This window comes from Equus asinus, chromosome 10, assembly GCF_041296235.1.
Source record: "Equus asinus isolate D_3611 breed Donkey chromosome 10, EquAss-T2T_v2, whole genome shotgun sequence".
NCBI lineage: Eukaryota > Metazoa > Chordata > Mammalia > Perissodactyla > Equidae > Equus > Equus asinus.
In genome coordinates this window covers 76,119,056-76,137,707 of record NC_091799.1, presented here as the reverse complement: position 1 = coordinate 76,137,707, position 18,652 = coordinate 76,119,056, and the positions used below count along the sequence as shown (strand labels likewise).

The following is an 18,652-nucleotide window of genomic DNA, read 5'->3' as shown; positions in this document are numbered from 1 at the left end:
GTTTCACAAACCTTTTAGAGTGTACTTTGTCAGTCAGTGTATGAGCAGATAAAGTGAAATTGCAAATTGAATTATTTCACTTGGAGAATTATAGATTAAAACTCTCAAGAGGACGAAACAGAGGTTTGGACCTCAGGCTACCATGTTCTTTTTCTCTTTTCCTTTGCTACTAAAATTAGTAGAAAGGCTAAATTGACTACATTTAATTTCTTACCATCTACTCATTAACTTCACTCTTTTTCAGTCTGGGTTATAAATACAACCAGGCTACAAGAACTATTCTTTCAATGACCACTAGTACTCTCCTAATTGCCAAAATGAATGACCACTTCTCAATCCACATTTGGCTTCTTGGACACAGTACAAAACATGTTTTTCCTCTCTTTCCTCCTTCTGTGATTCTCTTCCTACTCCCATCTGGAATTCTATGCTCAGCCTCTTACCTTTCATCAGATGTTATATCTGCTTCCATGGCTTTATCCATCACCTTTGTGTTGATTGCTTCCTAGTCCACAAATCTGCATCCTAATGTTCACTAATAGTATCCAAATAGAAGACCATATCACAGTGATGGCATCCTCTCTCCCCCACTTCCTCTATTTTACTAGATGCTAAATCCTGTAGCTGTTGTCTCTGAAGAGCCTCTTGTCTGTGCACTTCCCATCTTTTCTGTCTCTTCACCATGCCTACAGCTGCAACTTCACTTCCAGACCCAACGAACTCACACCTTGAAGACTGCATCAGTGGCTCAACTGGTCTCTGAGCCTTAGGACTCCTTCTGTAATTCCTCCTAAACTACTCTGCCAGATTAGTCATTCCAGAGCTCACCTCCCAGCCCCACAACTCTACTCAAAATCTCAATGTTGTTCTTTTCAGAAGACCACTGAACTAGGAAAGAGCCCTAATATCTAATATCTGAAACCCAAGCCATTTGATCCTACATAACATCTGTAGATATTTTTTTCTCTCCTTCCTTTTGTATACTCCATCATCTAGCCAAATTGGATAACTTGTTATTCTTCAAAATGGCTACAATTTCTCCTGCCATTGTATTTCTTGAAACTTTTTCTTCTTCAATTTCAAATTCTGAAATAGTAGTGTATTGTATATCTGTTCTTCAAGGACCATTCCAATAAACACTTTCACCTTAAGATCAGGTAGTGTATGATTCCTCCATCCTTTAAGCTTACATAGTTCTTTTTACCTCTTATGTAGAACCTGATATTGCCAGATATGATGATTACTTGTATGTTGTATTATCACCTACTCTCTATTATTCCATTTAATATATTCAAAGTTCCTTAATGACAGGTCCTGAATAATATTCATATTTATAATTGATTAACTTAGAAGTAAAATAAATGTTGATTGAATTGGGTTGTCTATACACAATGAATTTGCAAGAAAATGGCTGAATTTTACTTTATGCCTTTACATACATGCCCTCAGGTAAAATTCCACTATGTAAGTTCTCACTCATTTGGCATAAGAGGCAATGATCTTTCCTGTAGCAATGTGCTCCAAGAACTGTTTTTATTTACGTATTTGCTGAATTGTTGAGTGATCCATAATGATGATAATAAATTGAATAAGCCCTTGGACGATTCTTTGGAATGAAAAGAAAATGAACCGCTATTTAGGCTCCTAGTCTAAAACTAGTGTAACATAGACATCTATGTAATAGAAATGTAATTTGAGATCTAAAAAAGCAAACCTCTGCAAATTCTTGCCTCTTCTAGGATTATAGAGAAACTTGGATTAGATTTTAATTCAGGGCCTTCTGGGAAAAGGCAACAAAGCTCATTGAAGTCAAATAGATCTTGCCAAACCTCTTGGGTCATCTTCCTAGTTTGCTTCTTGATCTCCAGTTGTCCCGTGCATCTTGACCACTGTTAACAAGGAAATTTTCTGTCTTATTCCATTTGGACTGCTGAAACAAAAATACCATAGGCTGAGTGGCTTATCAAAACAGAAATTTATTCCTTAAAGCTCTGAAGGCCGGAAAGTTCAAGATCAGGGTGCCGGCAGATTCAGTGTCTGATGAGAGCCCCCTTCCTGGTTCATAGGCGGCTATCTATTCTCTATAATCTCACACAGTGGAAGGGGCAAGAGTGTTCTCTGAGGTCTCTTTTACAAAGGCACTAATCCCATTCATGAGGGCTCCATTCTCATAACCTAATCACCTCCCAAAGGGACCAGCTCCAAATACCATCACCCTGGGGATTAGCTTACAACAAAAGAATTTTACGAGGACACAAACATTCAATCTACAGCATTTTCCTAAAGCTCCAATATGATGAAAATAACAATCTAACACTTGGGTAGCATTTTATGGCTTGCAAAGTCCTTTCTAAGTGCCATAGGAGCAATAGTCTCTATTCACCTATACTGATCAATCCATAAATATTCACTGAGCACCCATTACACACCAGACATTATGTTGAGACTTAAAGATAAAAAAAAAAATAAGTTTGGTTAGTTCTTTTAGGAACTTTAGTTAAAAGATAATGGTAGTTGGATAGAAAAAATGAATGTGAGAAGTACTGAAAATTATAAGAAATCTATCACAGGAATTATAACCTCCCTCGTGCATGCAGTTGCTTATTCTTTTGTCTATTAGGTCATATTCACTATAATTACTGCCATTAACGTTATCCAAAGGCTTTACTCATTCATTCAGCAAAAATTTACTGCAAGGCACTATTGTAGACACTGAAACAGTGAACAAAACCAAAAAACAATATTCTACCTTCACGGGATTTACAGTCTATTGAGCAGAGGAGAGAGAAAACAAGCAAAATAAATATGCGAATTATATAGGTTTTTAGAAGTATCTATTTAATATTTATTAAAATATTGTATCTTCTAAAAATGCAGGTCATTCTCTCTGCCTCTATTTTCTCCTGCCCCTGTGCTCTTTTGGAGAAAATCTATCCAGTCTTGTCTCAGAAAAGCTAATCCTATAGGACCTGTTGAGTTGGCTGCAGGTCTCATGATTCTGCGTCTTGGACAAGACAGATGCACCAGGATTGCATATGAGTCAGTTGAATTTCACGTGTTAAGGTTGGAGATTGGGACTCGGTGACGCTAGTTAGGCATAACAGGAAGTGTACTTAAGTCATATGCAAGGAGAAGCAGAGAAAGCCTTTCTGCAGAGAGAAAGAAGAACGAAGTGGGAACTTGAAGAAATGTGCCGAGAGAGTGTAAAGTAGTCCCTCATGAGGCCCAGCAACACTTTCTTCCCTTGAATCCTTAAGGTACACGATCGTCTTTTAATAAATTATATTTTCTTGCTTCTGATACTTTGAATATATTTTTGTTTCTTACAAACAAGTGATTTTTAACTAAGATATATTTTGTAATTTTCAAACAACTGCAATTTCAAATAGTTTCAAAAGAGATGTTCAGAGACTTTCCCAACTGTATGATATGGCACTGCTCAGTCAGAGTGAATTCAAGCCATGTATCCCGGCTGATGTCAGCCCTGAGCCCTGTCCACAGTTAAGTCAATGGTGCATATTGCCTGCTTTCCATGAGTTTCATACAACCACAGCAATTGTAGAAATTAACAAATTAGTTAAATATTTACTAAAAATGATTTACTCTACCTCCTAGGGTAGTGTGGAAAGAAGCAGCTAGAAATTGTGCTTCAAATCAGGACTGCTTCCTTGAGGTAGGGTCATCTAGGATCCATCTATAATATGGAAGGGAAGAGGCTGAGAAAGAAAGGCCAGCCAAAGTTCAGGTATGGCTGTTGAGAGAGCTTGGAGTGGGCTCTTTTGAACACTGTTTATCCTCTGGGTTGTGAGTAGCTAATAAATGAGGCACTGAAAGCAATGAAGGGATGTCCTTGAATATGAGGTCCTTGACATAGTTCTGACAAAGAGCTTTGAGGGGAAATTTTTATTCTGAATTCTGAGGCTGTGGAAAACTACTGAGAAGCAAATGATAGCAGCGATGTGGTCCTCTGGGCATAGAGAGATACCTGAAGCATGGAACAAAGGAAGAAACAAGTCCAGGTAAGAGATCACTGGGGTCTTGGTTAAGTTTGTGGCTGTGAGGCAAAGGAAAAAATGCTACGTCTGGAACTGTAAACAACTGCAAGTTTTAACAACAGTCTAAGAATAAAAGGCAGAGATAGAGCACGTCCTCTCTTGGAGACTTGGCTCACACAAATAAATACCAATTTTTTTCAAGTTCTTCAAGGCGGGAGTTGTTTCATGAGAGACTACAGGGCCTACCAAGCCCATTAACAGCGCATGTACAGCGTGTTTAGCCCAGCAGTGGAAGACAGCAGTTTCCAGTCACCCTGCTGCAAATTACTAGGTCTGTGGCCAAAGCAGAGAGGAAAATGAAAGAAATGGAACAAATTCAAGTGTTTAGGGAGGTCACTTTTTAAAATAACAAACTCTGATGAATAGTTGTATTTTTTATAAATGATGACAAGAGACAGCCTTACAGTGATGAAAACCTCACCTTCTGTTGACATGGGATAGGGTGTAATACAAGGACAATGAGTTTCCTGATTTCTTGACGTTTTCCAAACACTTGCAGACATGAGACTAATCATTTAGCTGTGTTTATTCTTTCTATGACCTGATAAAAATGTCACTTTTTCTTACCAAGGTATCAAAGCTCAGTCTTAAGAGAGTTGATAATGAACTCAAACTATTTCCCAGCCCACTCTCAATTTGAAAGTATTTTAAAGATTGGCACCTGAGCTAACAACTGTTGACAATCTTCTTTTTTTTTTTTCCGTCTTTTTCTCCCCAAGTCCCCCGAGTACATAGTTGTCTATTTTAGTTGTGGGTCCTTCTAGTTGTAGCATGTGGGGTGCTGCCTCAGCATGGCCTGATGAGCGATGCCGTGTCAGCACCCAGGATCCAAACCAGCAAAACCCTAGGCTGCCAAAGCGGCTTGTGCAAACTTAACCACTCAGCCATGGGGCCGGCCCCTGGAAGTATTTTAAAAAACCTGTTTTCCAGGCTCATTTTGGAAATATTCTTAGAGTGCTTCCCATAATTAGGGAATGGATTAAACTCTAAATATAATTGTGAATAAAACAAATATAATCCTTGTTCTCATCAGCTTACTTACAGTCTACTAGGTAAAACTGATGTTAAACAAACACACACAAAATGTATATAGTAAAGTAAGTCATATTTTTTAAATAGTAACTTTAAAATATATAATAAAATATGACAAGTTCCATAAAATAATAGAGTGCTATGAAAAAGTATAAAGGACATGGAAATTTACATTTGGAGGTCAGTAAAGGCGGGAGGACAAACATTTGAGCTAAGATTTATTAGATTAAAAAGGGTTTAGTAAGAAGAGTGGAGGGAGACAGATAAAGAATGAGTTATAGAATTATTTTCTTCAAGCTAGAAAGGACCTTGAAAGCTTATTGTGACTCCCCTCATTTTTTGGCTTTACTGTGGTATAATTGACAAATAAAATTTTAAGATATTTAAAGTGTACATCATGGTGATTTGATGGTACTATTGCAAAAGAATTCCCACCATCTAGATAATTAACACATCTATCACCTCATATATTTCTTTATTCTTTGGTGAGAACATTCCAGTTCTACTCTCCCAGTAAATTTCAAGTATGTAATACAGTGTTATCAACTATAGTCACCATATGTTACCTTAGATCCTCAGATCTCAGTCATCTTACAGCTGAAAGTTAGTACCCTTTTATCAAACTCTCTCTATTTCTCCCACCCCCCCACAGCCCTGGTAACCACTTTCTACTCTTTGTTTCTAAGAGTTTGCCTTTTTGTTTTGTTTTGTTTTTTTTTTTTACTATTCCACATATAAGTGACATTATGCAATATTTGTCTTTCTCTGTCTGGCTTCTTTCACTTGCATAATGCCTTCAGAGTTCATCTATGTTGTCACAAATGGCAAGATTTCCTTCTTTCTCATGACTGAGTAATGTTCCATTGTGTGTATATATATGTGCCACATCATCTTTATCCATTCATCTGTTGATGGACAGGTTGTTTCCATATGTTGGAATATCATGAATGATGTTGCAATGCAAATGGGAGTGCAGATATCTCCTGGATATCCTGTTTTCATTTCCCTTTTATATACATACCCAGAAGTGAGATTGCTGGATAGTATGGTAGTTCTATTTTTAATTTTTTGAGGAAGCTCCACACTGTGTTCCATAGTGGCTGCACCAGTTTGCAGTCCCACCAACAGTGCACAAGGGTTCCCTTTCTCCACATGCTCCCCACATTTATCTCTTTTTGGCAGTAGCTGTTCTAACCAGTGTGAGGTGATGTCTCATTGTGGTTTTGCTTGCGTTTCCCTGATGATTAATGATGTTGAGCACCTTTTCATGTACCTGTTGGCCATTTGTACAGCCATTTTTATGCAGGCAAGGTGTTACTAATAAAGGAGAATCTAAGGCCCTGGGTAACTTTAGTGATTAGCCAAGTTAATGCAACAAATAAATGGTAAAAAGAGAATTAGAGGTCTTTTGCTCTCTAGTGGAACTTGTTTTACTTTGTTCTTTATTATCTTTCAGTATCCCCATGGCCACCCCAAATCATTCTGTTACATCTGTTTCCCTTTAATAAACTTACTAATGTTTTATGTGTAATCAGAAAAAAAGTTCTTTGTATAAATTAGACTAAACAAAGACCAAGGATCTGATAAGCATTCTTGGCAGTTTAATTTTAATATTTTGTTAAAACATTTTCTTTATTTTATTAAAGTAACCTATTTATATACCTAAAAAAACAGAAACAAAAGTCTTCAGGCAGCAAACCAAACTTCATCCTTTCCCACTTCTTCAGCCTTCTGTCCAGTACCAGTCATGTTCACATTAGAGCTGCTTTTCTTCTCTTTTAATCTCTGTATTTCTCAGTACTAGTATACTGTATAAGAGTTTATTGAAAAAGTCAAACTCCAAATAACTGCATTTATCCTGATCCCAGGCCTTTATGCTGTAGTTTTCATGTAAACGCCACAATACACTGTTATAATTTTTGCTTTAAACTATACATGCACAACAGGGATGGCATTGCCCTCAAGAAGATGAAAATTGGTTGTGGTTAGGGGCGGTGAAAAATTCCTAGGTATTACAGTAGTCTGTGACACTGTAAAGCTTAACCCTATCCAACAGAATCTTATTCCTTAGAATTTAATTTCTCTTTTTGGGTTTTCCTGGGTGTCACAAGAGCAGCACTGACATTGAATTCATGGAAGATACACAAAATGTATACAAGATCAATGTGAAAAAACTGTGGTGAGTAGATGGCTTCTTTTCTTTGATTGTTTGTTCTATCTTGAGCATATGGCAAGAAGCGGCCCACTCGCGTCTATTGATTACCATTGGCTGCCTTGTAGATGTTGTTTATGCTTGATCCTCAGTGTTTTTGTGTGTGACTTGGGTTTTCAGAATTAAATAAAAATTGTTTATATCTTATTATTCAATTCTATAAAGGCTATTCAACCCATCACATCAAGTGCTGAAAAGAAAAAAAATGATGATATCCAAATGAACATCTAGCAGTTATTTAAAAATTATACGTTCTTATGTCTGGCCCCATGGCCTAGTGGTTAAGTTGGGCATGCTCTGTTTTGGCAGCCTGAATTTTGTTCCCAGGTGCAGACCTATACCACTTGTTGTCAGCCATGCTGTGGCTGTGACCCACATACAAAATAGACGAAGATTGGCACAGATGTTAGATCAGGGCGAATCTTCCTCAAGCAAAAAGAGGAAGATTGGCAACAGATGTTAGCTCAGGGCAAAATTTCCTCAGGAAAAAAAAAATTATTTTCCCATATCAAGGAAAAATGAAAGGAGCCAAGAACATACAATGGAGAAAGGAAAGTCTCTTCAATAAATAGTGTTGGGAAAACTGGACAGCCTCATGCAAAAGATTGAAAGTAGACCATTATCTTACACCATACACAAAAATTAACTTAAAATGGAATTAAAGACTTGACTGTAAGATCCAAAATCATGAAACCCCTTGATGAAAACAAGGCAGTACACTCTTTGACATGGGTCTTAGGAGTAAATTTTCAAATACCATGTCTATTCAGGCAAGGGAAACAGAAGAAAAAATAAACAAATGGGACTACATCAGACTAAAAAACTTCTACATGGCAAAGGAAACCATCAACAAAACAAAAAGACAATTCATCAAATGGGAGAGAATATTTGCAAATCATATATCTGACAAGGGGTTAATTTCCAAAATATATAAAGAACTTACATATCTCAACAACAAAAAAATGAGCAACCTCATCAAAAAATGGGCAGAAGATCTGAATAGACATTTCTCCAAAAAAGATACACGGATTGCCAACAGGCACATGAAAAGATGTTCAACATCACTAATTATTGGGGAAACGCAAATCAAAACTGCAGTGAGATATTACCTCACATTTGTCAGAATGGCTATAATTAACAAGATAAGAAATAACAAATGTTGGATAGGATGTGGAGAAAAGGGAACTCTGATACAGGGCTAGCAAGAATGCAAACTAGTGCAGACACTATGGAAAACAGTATGGAGATTCCTCAAAAAATTAAAAATAGAAATACCATATGATCTAGCTATTCTACTACTAGATATTTATCCAAAGAACATGAAGTCAGTAACTCTAAAAGATTTGTGCACCCGTATGTTCATTGTAGCATTATTCACAGTAGCCAAGTAACCCAAGTGCCCATCAATGGATGAATGGATAAAGAAGATGTGGTATATATATATATATATATATATATATATACAACGGAATACTACTCAGCCATAAAAAAGGACAAAATTGTGCCATTTGTGATGACATCGATGGACCTTGAGGGTATCATGCTAAGTCAAATAATTTGAGAGAGAAAGACAAATACCATATGATTTCACTCATATGTGGAAGATAAATAAACACCTAGATAAGGAGAACAGATTGGTGGTTACCAGAGGGGAAAAGGGTGGAGGTAGGGTGAAACAGGTAAAGGGGCCCAGATGTATGGTGATGAATAGAAACTACACTATTGGTGGTGTTGGGGAAGTGGGAGAATCCCACCCCCTCTTTTCCTTAAGGTTCTTATGGCTGGTCAAATAATTAAAAAGGCAGATTAGCAGGAGAAAATAAAACAAAGTTTAATAGCATGTATACATGGAAGAAACTCAGGAGAAACTGAGTAACTCAGCCAACTGGCCGAGGCTGCCTGTTTAAGCATCTTCAGCTACAGACAAGGAGGATGTTTGGGGTAGTGATTTGGAGCTTTAAAGGGGAGGAAGGCAATTCACATGGAAATGGAAAAGCCAATGTTTGGTAAATACAACTTTGATAAGAGCGGGCTTAGCAAGGATCCTCCCAGTCTCCCGGATACCGACAGTTATCTATGGTGATGGCCTGTCCTGGGGACAGGTCTTTATTTTAAATTTCTTCTAGGAAGTTAGGGGGGAAAGGTCAAATGTTCTTCCTGAGTCTGAGCCTTTATGGTCTTCATCTCAAAATAATCCGCTTACCAGAGTGGTGCATCTTGGGGCAGCCTGCCCTGAATCCCATCAGTGGTAAATATGATGCAGTCTATACAGAAACCAAAATATAATAATGTATACCTGAAATTTACACAATGCTTTAAGCCAACATGACTGCAATAAAATAATTTTAAAAAATTTAGTCATTCTGAACACTGCATTAAACAAAACGAATAAACTTTATATTTTTTATTTTTATATATAAAACAGAAATACAACATATAAACAAGTATACAATATATCTTAGGTATTAAAATTTTATTGGGGGGGTAGTGAGTAATTAGGAAAAAAATCTAAAAAGGCTCCTAGGGGATGATAATGAAAAAAAGTTGGGAAACTGATTTAAACTGTTAGATGTATTTTAAAGAAATTAAGTGGAAAAATTAGTTTATTTTTATGTATATCCACATATTTATCATTTCTGCTGTTCTTCATTCCATCTGTATGATCTGCTTTCCCAAGCCTGGGATCTCCTGCTCAAGGAAGATGGGGAGGGGGTTGTTTATCTTGGTGCCTCCAAGTCCTTTATCTCCACAGGGATCTGCGGGTGAAAAGTGACTTCTCTCTGATATTCACCTCTGTGTGCCCTTTAGTATTGCTTCCTCTGCCCCAAGTCATGTACCATTCTTCCATCTGCTTTCTAGTTTCCAAAAGGTGTTGAAATATTATGTCTACTGAGATCTCCTCTATTCTCCTTGTCCTTCTGGTTTTACAACATTTTATTTCTTTCATGTTCTAATGAGAGATTGATGAAATAAGTCTATATGGCCAATTGTATGTTCAATAGAAATTCATGTAGCCTTTTAAATGGGAATAAATTTAACCTCTTAACAACATTCATTGAACCAGACAGTTTCTCTATTCTCCTCCCCCATCTTAAGAAACTTTAACATGCATAAGTTCTTTTGAATTTCTATTGTCAATTAAACTTTCCAATCTGTTTTGATCACAGATATAAAGAATACAATTTACAAGAATGTGAAGGAAAGATTTGCATTCAGCCTAAAACTGAACCTGCCTCAGGTACGATTGTAATAAACAACGCTTTGGTTTTTATGGTTTCTCCTATAGGTGACATTTAGGGATGAACAGGCCTTGTTACCTCGCTGGGTACTGGAGGGCTATATGTCAGAGGAGGCAGGAAAACAAAGAGAGCAGGAGAATCAGTCAGAAAACTGTGATGATTTCATTATTCTACAAGGACTAGATGATTGAATGAAACTCTGCCTGAGACAGCAGAAAGCTCTGATCTGCTGCTTTTTGTTAGGACTCTGGCCCACTTCCGTCATATTTCAGAAAATTCCTTAAAAGGAAAAGTGGCAGAGAATTTATCTTACCATCATGAATTTTCCTCTTGGATTTCTTGGTTTGCTACAGTAGTTCTCGCCTTGGTTATTCTCTTTTTAATTTTAGCCTTTAGAATTGCTTTTCTAGGGGGTTTGGTCTGATAGGAAGCATCTGTTAGAGAAAGAATCAAAAGTCAAACACACATAGTTTCTGACTGGTAAAGTAGAGACTGTGTTTTGTGGAATTTTGGAAAGTGAGAAAAGTAAAAAGAAAAATTAAAACATCACCCAACATCTTCACCTGATTATTTCCTAATGATCTTTCTCTTTTCAGCCTCAATTAACTTCTTCAGAGTCTAATAAGCCCTCATTTATATTAAATTAGATGCTATTGCTGGCATTTTGGTTTTTTGTTTACAGTTTTCACAATGTGTTATTATATATTTCTTAGATTATTATTTGTCTCCTTCATTAGATTGTTAGTTCCAGTGTGGCAAAGATTATGTCTGTTCCTCTCTGTAAACACAGAGTCTATCACGGCCTAGAATATAGAAGGTATTTGATATTTATAAAATGTACTTTTCTACCAGTATTTCTTCTTTATTCAATTAATATTCTAGTATGTGTATAATATTTATCTGCATTTTAATCCTCATTTTTTAAATTCATTTGACAACATATTATAAAAACTTATCCATATGAAGATTTTCTTCTACTACTAGCTTAGTCACCAATTATTTGACCTTGGGAATATCAAATAACATGTTTAGGGCTCAGTTTCCTCCTCTGTAAAATAGGGTAATGGTCATTGCTGTAATAACTCATTCTGGTAGGTATCAAAACTAAATGAGACCACTGATCTGCAAGGATATTGTGGCATAAAAGATATTGGACATGAAATTGTTAAACAGTGATGCCTTAAACTGTCATTACCATTGTTGCTTGATGGATGGTCTATAAAAAGTGTAGTTGGGCTATACGATGTGAGAGATCCATGTTTAATTCAGATCTCTAAGGAAGGTGTAACTTTTTATTGACATCACAGATGAGGAAGCTCTTCACACATAGAATATTTACATCATGGCAGAGGGAGGAGTGTCACAGAGCAATTGGGTAAGAAAACAACATAAAGCTAAAACAAGATGCAGCTATTCTTATTACAGAAAAGTAGGCAATTAGCTTTTTGTAGAGCACTTTAGAGGGAGGCAAACACATCTGCAAATGTAATAAACGCTCAGTTGCTTCTAAGTAAGTGCATGAGCAAAAAGAAATAATTGCAGTTATTAATAAGGGATGAGAAGGAAAAAGAGCTCTCCTGTCCTCAAAGATTTGAAAGAAGAGGACTGTGAGACAAACAGCAAAACCCACGTGAGAGCAGGTCATTTTTTCTAGCTATGCTGGATTATCATCAGGCGATATGAGCACCTCATCTGTGTATACATTTACAGTTTAGCTAATTCTTTTATTAAATTGAGTTCTTATTCTCTTTTGGTTTAATACGCATATGGCGGTATTATCACTATCGAATATTGCTTCAATAATTTCTGCAAATATTTATGTTTCCTTAATAAATCTCTGAGATTAAATTAAGACCTTCAAGTATTGCTATATATGATATCTGGATGGATAGACTTTGTTTAACCATAGAGTCAAGACTTGGTAGCCAGAGCTTGCAAAACTGGGTGAATAGTGTCACTTATGGAATGCTTTCCCACAAGGATCATTCTTCCCAGAAGAACTTCACATTATCTCTTTTGAAGCATAAAAGTAGAACACTATAACCGCAAGCTACCAATATTGACACCCTCCATAGTAACTAGATTTTTGTCTCCATAGTAGAAATTCTACTTACCCATAATGTTCAGGGAAAAATTCTAGCATTTCCCATGAGTGAAACTTTGTTATTCTAAGTTTCTTTTGCTTGGAAAATGTTGCATATTTTGGGGAACTAGAATCCTTTCCTCAGAGAATTTGCCAATAAATGTATTTCCCAAATGCTCGTTCTCTTAAATTCTATCTGGCGAAGTGGCCATTTAATCAACAGATGAGAAAATGGAGATCCAGTCTAGAGTTTAATTGGAGTAGGACTGAGTATAGGAGCTGGAAAAAACTGAAATATTCATTAGTCTGTGGTTTCTCCAATTTTATAAGTGATTATCAGTGACTAATGAAGCAATCTCCTACCTCCTCCGTATCATTTGTGGAAACAGAAGTGCAGAGACTGTTCTGCTCTGAGATTGCTGGATTAAGGTGATTCCATTTGTTGAAGATGCCAAGGGAACACAATTACTCATGTTCATTAATTACTAGGTTCAATCAAATCAGCTTTATATTGAAAACTAAGAAAGTTATGAAGAACAAGGAATGCCAAGGTGGTAAAATATGGAAGCACATTTGCATTTGTGAATTATTCAGAACTTAAGATTGACAATTTATTGCTACTCGTGGCTATAATAACTCCTCACTAATGGAACCCTATTAATTGGAGTTTGAGATGATTTGGAGTCTTGGCTGAGATTTGTCCTTTTATTCATTATGAAGATGGGGTTTGAAAAGCAAGTTAGTAGTCAAGCAATGAGTATACTTTTGTAAAGCCAGGTTCTCTGCTGCCCTTCTTTATTAGATGCTGCGACAAGCAGCATGTGTTTCCTAATGGGTATTATCGTAAAGCCTTAAAAGACCAGATGGAAAGACTGGTTCAAGATGAATACCAGCTGTGGATGCTTAGTAACTAGGTAAGACAAAGCACATCACAATGACAAGCAGCATGGTGCGAAATGACAATCTGTGGATCAGTGGCCCCATCCCACCACCTCTATGAGTATTTGCATGGATGTTGAAATGGAGAAGGTAGAATAGAAACCCTACAACAGGGCAAAAACAATTTTGATAGAAAGTTTAAGTTTTGAGATGACTGAATATTTACCTTGAACAATAATATAATTGGAAAGATTTAGATGTTTTTCTTCAATCATGGAATTAAGGTCAGGAAGGCAAGAAGAACTCAGAAAATAAAATTACATTTTGAGGTACATCTGAGTTCTGGAAAGTGAATTTTTTCAATTCCTCTATAGCCAGCACACACTTGTAAGGAGAATGTTTCCTTATTTAAGAGAAGAAGCTTTTCAAAATTCTCTCTATAAGTTATTACTTATTTAAAACAATAATTTATAAATTATGTTTCATCCCAAAATAGATTTTTAGCCAAGATTTTCCTTTAAATTTCTGTCTCATGTTTGCAAAAGCCTTGAGAAATCCCATGTTTAAGCTTTCAGTTACCCCCAGAGGAGCGTGTCTAAATCTGAACTTGCTATTCTGCTTCTTTATCCCACCAACAGATCCCACAACTAATTGTTCCATATCTAATAGTGGTGTCACAATCGTTCCAGTTCTTCTGACTTATGACTTTGCTGTAACCATTTGTTTCTTCCTCTCCTTAAATCTGTGTGCCCAGTCAGTCAACAGGCCCTTTCAATTCTGTCTTCATGGTGTCTCTTACATCTCCTTATTCCTTCTAATTCCTTCTGTCTTAATAAGCCAGGTCCCTTTCGCCTCATGTTTAAATACCTATGGTAGCCTCCTAGCTGATCTCTCTACCTTCTGCCTCTGCTCTTCATCTTTCTAAAAATAATGTTGGTGTTATCTTCTTAGTAGCCTTCGTTCATAATATCTTAATCCACAATGGCTCTCTGTTAGCTCTATCACTGAGTCTAAATGCTCAGCTTGGCAGTCACCATCAACCAGTTGGTGGTTTTTAAGAGAGTATCATAAGTTTTTCATACTACAAACTGTATGTATTGGCAAGCAACTTGCCTTTCTGTTCTATTCACCAACTACCTACTTGTTGGCTCATTTCTCTATTCTTCTCTGCCCTTCTCCTAAAATTTCCTCATCTCCACTCATGAGAAAAGCCTGTATTCTCTCAGCTAATATCTATCTCTTCCCCTAACTTTCCTGACCTCTTCAACCCACAGGAAGAAGTTGTAGCTCAGAATATCTATAACATTACAATCTGCAGCATACAAAATGTCATATGATTAGACATTTTTTTGCTCTGTCCATTATTTATCTCATATTTAAAAGCAGATTTTAAAGAACTTGAGAACAAAGTTTAGATTTCCTTCTTTTATATTCTCCATAACACTTAGCATAATCTTGGGCATATATGGTGATATTTTAAAAAATGTATTTGAAAAGCTAATTACAATAATTAATTAATTAACATTAAACAAATCTTATCGCCCTGTTTATTGCTCAATACATTTGAGGACTAAAATTTTATTCCTTTAAGGATATGTCATTTAGTGAAGCCAGTCTAAATTGAGACGTTTACATGAAAATGGAATTTTTCAGAAGAAAAATCTTAAAACATAATGTGCTACGGATTAGCACTAAGTTTATTTTTGTGATTCTGTTTTAGTCAATATGCTTGATTTTATCATAGGAAAATAAAACTACTGACCCATCACCAACCCATTGACCATCCATTCAGTTATTTTGCCATGCAGGATTGAGTATTGACTGGTTTAGTCATTCACTTATTCAGGCAATGTAAATCAGACACTTGTTTTGTGTCAAGCATGGGTCTAGGACCTAGGTATGCGGCAATGTAGATACAATCCTTTCTTTCACAAAGTTTAGAATCTCTCAAAAAGATAAACAGTAATGAAAAAAATTACAATACTATGGAGGCAGCGGAGCAGTGTGGGTAGGAGAGCTAGTTGTGGAGTTAGGCTCCTTGAGTTTGATAGTGGACTGGCTCAAGGGATTCTAAATGTGTGATACCGACAAGTTTCTTCCCCTTACCAAACCTCATTTTCTTCTTTAAACTTGGAATTAATTTTGTCCTCATGAGAATCAAATAAAACAAATATAAATTGCTAGAACATACAAGCCATCTAAAGTACTGACAGTTAATATGTATAGATAAGTTTGGAATTTTATTATAATAACAATGATTAACAGTGTAATGAAGGAGAAATTCAGGACGGCAGTGCAAGGGCAGAGAGTCTAGGATCAGGAAGGTTTCCCCTAGGAAGTGAGAAAAGGAGTGGCCTAGAAACTAAATGTTGGGATAGGAGGTTGAGTTAATCCACAGAGGAAGTAGAATTTTACAAGATGGGCAAGAGTTATGATCTGGAAGAAGGTAGGAGGCGAGGAGTGCAGACAAAGGAGAACACCAAGCTTTATTTCCCACCTTCTGGTAAATTTGGCGAGTACCAGCTACTACTGGGGAAAGGTCAGGAGAGAGCCTAGTTTTATTAAGGACAGCAGATCAAGAAAGCATCAAGGCCAGAAGAGGGCTTGCTTAAAGAGGAACATATTTTACCTACAACATACGAAGGACTAATCTTGAGTGTGATGTCAATGAGTGATGGAGCAGGAAGTGGCTCAGGCTTCAGGCAAACAACTAGACTAAGTGTCACTAAAAAAAATATATGGATTGGATGGTTTTTGTGTTGACACATCTTATGATTTATGAGTACATTGTTTTTCTCTTATTTTGTAGCATTACAAATAACTGTTCACTTAGCAATCCATTATGCTAAAAAGTTCTTGTCCTTGGCCTTTTTAAGCTTGTATAGTGCTTGATAATGATGCATCATGTTTTTTAAGTAGAATTTTTTGAATTTAGTTGCTTTATATATATATTTTAAAGTTCTTTTTGATTTATAAAGCTCTTTCAGGAACAATGGGACTAGTTACTGAATTAGACTGTTATTATTTAGTCTATCTCCTCTCTAGAATGTGGGTGTAGCAATAGCTATGAGTGGCCTACCATATCCTCTTAGCTCACCTCTCATACACCAAAGCCTGCTTCATGAAGTCTCTGCTACTCTCTCCCTGAGGGCTATTTAATGACCCTGAGAAGGCTCTTAGCCCATACAAACGACTAGCCAGAAATGCAAAGAGTTAATGCTGCTGGAGTAGCCCTCAACTTTGGACAGTTAGGGAGTTGGTGGAAAGATACTCTCACTTTTTCTCACCATAGGTGAAATAACTCAGAGATGTACCACATTCTCTTCTACAGATCCGCAGTGGAATCAAGCCCCATTTCCCCACCCTGCTAACTAAGGTGACAATCATGTAGTTACCAAGGGCAGAGAACCTTGATTACTCCATTCACAGCGCCTCCAGAATTATTTTAATCATTATCTGATGGATCAGAGATTATCACCGTGTATTTTAGCTCAGTGTGAAGGTTAAGATCTTCCCTTTAGTAAGGAAATCATAACATAGTGTTGGGATAGACTTTAATCAACTTGATAATATCAAATCTTCAAGAATTTTGGACTGAATAGTAGCGCAATCCAGAAAGAAAGATACATAAGAAGCAAACAGTGACTAGTCCTGTCATGGGTTTATGTGATTTCTGCTACTGTGGGTCTCAGTGAGAGCATCTTAGTCTCCTAGATAATTTTACAAATGAGTAGATAGGTATAGAAAGATTACATCTCTTCAGTTTTTACAGGAAATTGGGGAAGACCTAGAGTTTCGGTACACAAATGTTCACGTTTGTCCCCTGGTTATCCCTATGCTTTGAAAGGCCAACCAGAAATTATCTTTAACAAAGGATCAATATCTTCAGATGGCACCAAAGGGTCCACTTTTATCATTTCATACCCTTGGTAGAAGAGAAGTTGCACTCTTTTGGCTGCAAGGAACTGAAATAATGGCTTCCTTAAAGGAAATTGTATATAGTGGGACAAGAGTGTCTCATGGAATCAATGGCAGCCATGAAACCAGTGTACGTCTCCACTTCTCCTTGCTATCACGGGCATTCTTATACCTCCACTGACTGGCTTTCTCTGTGTGTAGACTATGAAGGGGAAGATAGCATTCCACAACTGAATATACATGCTACAAGTCTATCAAAGGTAAAGACAAATTGGCAGTCCCAGTTTTCCAGAGGAGAGACTCTGATTGGCCAGCTTGGTCAGGAGTTCATTCATGGTCCAATGGGGGATTGCATTACTGTAAAAAGCCCATCATTACAGATTAGTATCTGCAGAGAAAACAGTTCCCAAAGAAGGGAAAAATCATTGTGAAAAGGTATCTAAGCATCTACAAGTTGAGATGTGTTAACAGAAAGGGAGGGGAGGTGTTACATTAACAATTTGAAAAGTTACTATCATGATGTTGCTGTGCAGTAAAAACAAATAATCTGTTAAATGTGATTTAGGCTTAAGAATCTTAGATATCTGCAGGCCTCAGATTGGGCTACATTATACAGACTGCTAAGCTTCTCTCAACTCTCACCCCTTCAGTAACTGAAATCGGAGGGCCCCACTGCTGATAAAATTTTGTGGTTTGGCACCAGCTAATCTGTGTATCATACACTTGGTTTTTTTCAATCTTGGATTGAAATCCAAGATTTTTCAATCTTGGACATAAATTCTCTGGCATAAAGCTTGTCTGGTTTTATGCTAAGATGTCATACCTCTAGAGACATCAATAGTCTCACCAACTGCAGCATATTCCATACCAATCTTCCTTTTTCTTGAGGTTCTATATCTATGAGCTGTTATAAGAGAGGCTGAAGGCCAACCAATTCCTTGATAAAATGGAGCAGGTTTTACAAATAGGTAAAGGAACAATTGCCTCATGATATAATATCAGTGGGAGGTACCAACTCTCACTGCCCAGCAAGTTCACCTTGGCTTTTTTTGTTGTCTCTCTGAGCTAGGCTTTCTGCCATTTAAATCAAGGCTTTAACATTTGCTATACTATAAATATTACACAGGGTAATGCTTCAAACTTTTAGTGGTTATTATACTTTCATATGAATGAAGTATCTGAGAGAAGTCTTCTTTAAGTGTAAGGCAGAGTTATCAGCAAGAAAATAAAAGCC

General features: G+C 36.8%; 1 long non-coding RNA gene across 1 annotated transcript in view; it reads left to right on the top strand.

The window, feature by feature from the left end:
- The first annotated feature begins 3,842 nt into the window (after positions 1-3,842).
- LOC139046428 (uncharacterized) overlaps positions 3,843-18,652 on the top strand; it is a 34,540-nt gene continuing 19,730 nt past the window's right edge. The window contains exons 1-2 of the long non-coding RNA XR_011506488.1: positions 3,843-4,019; positions 10,467-10,537. This is a non-coding gene — a long non-coding RNA (uncharacterized lncRNA). The remainder of the gene's footprint in view (positions 4,020-10,466; positions 10,538-18,652) is intronic.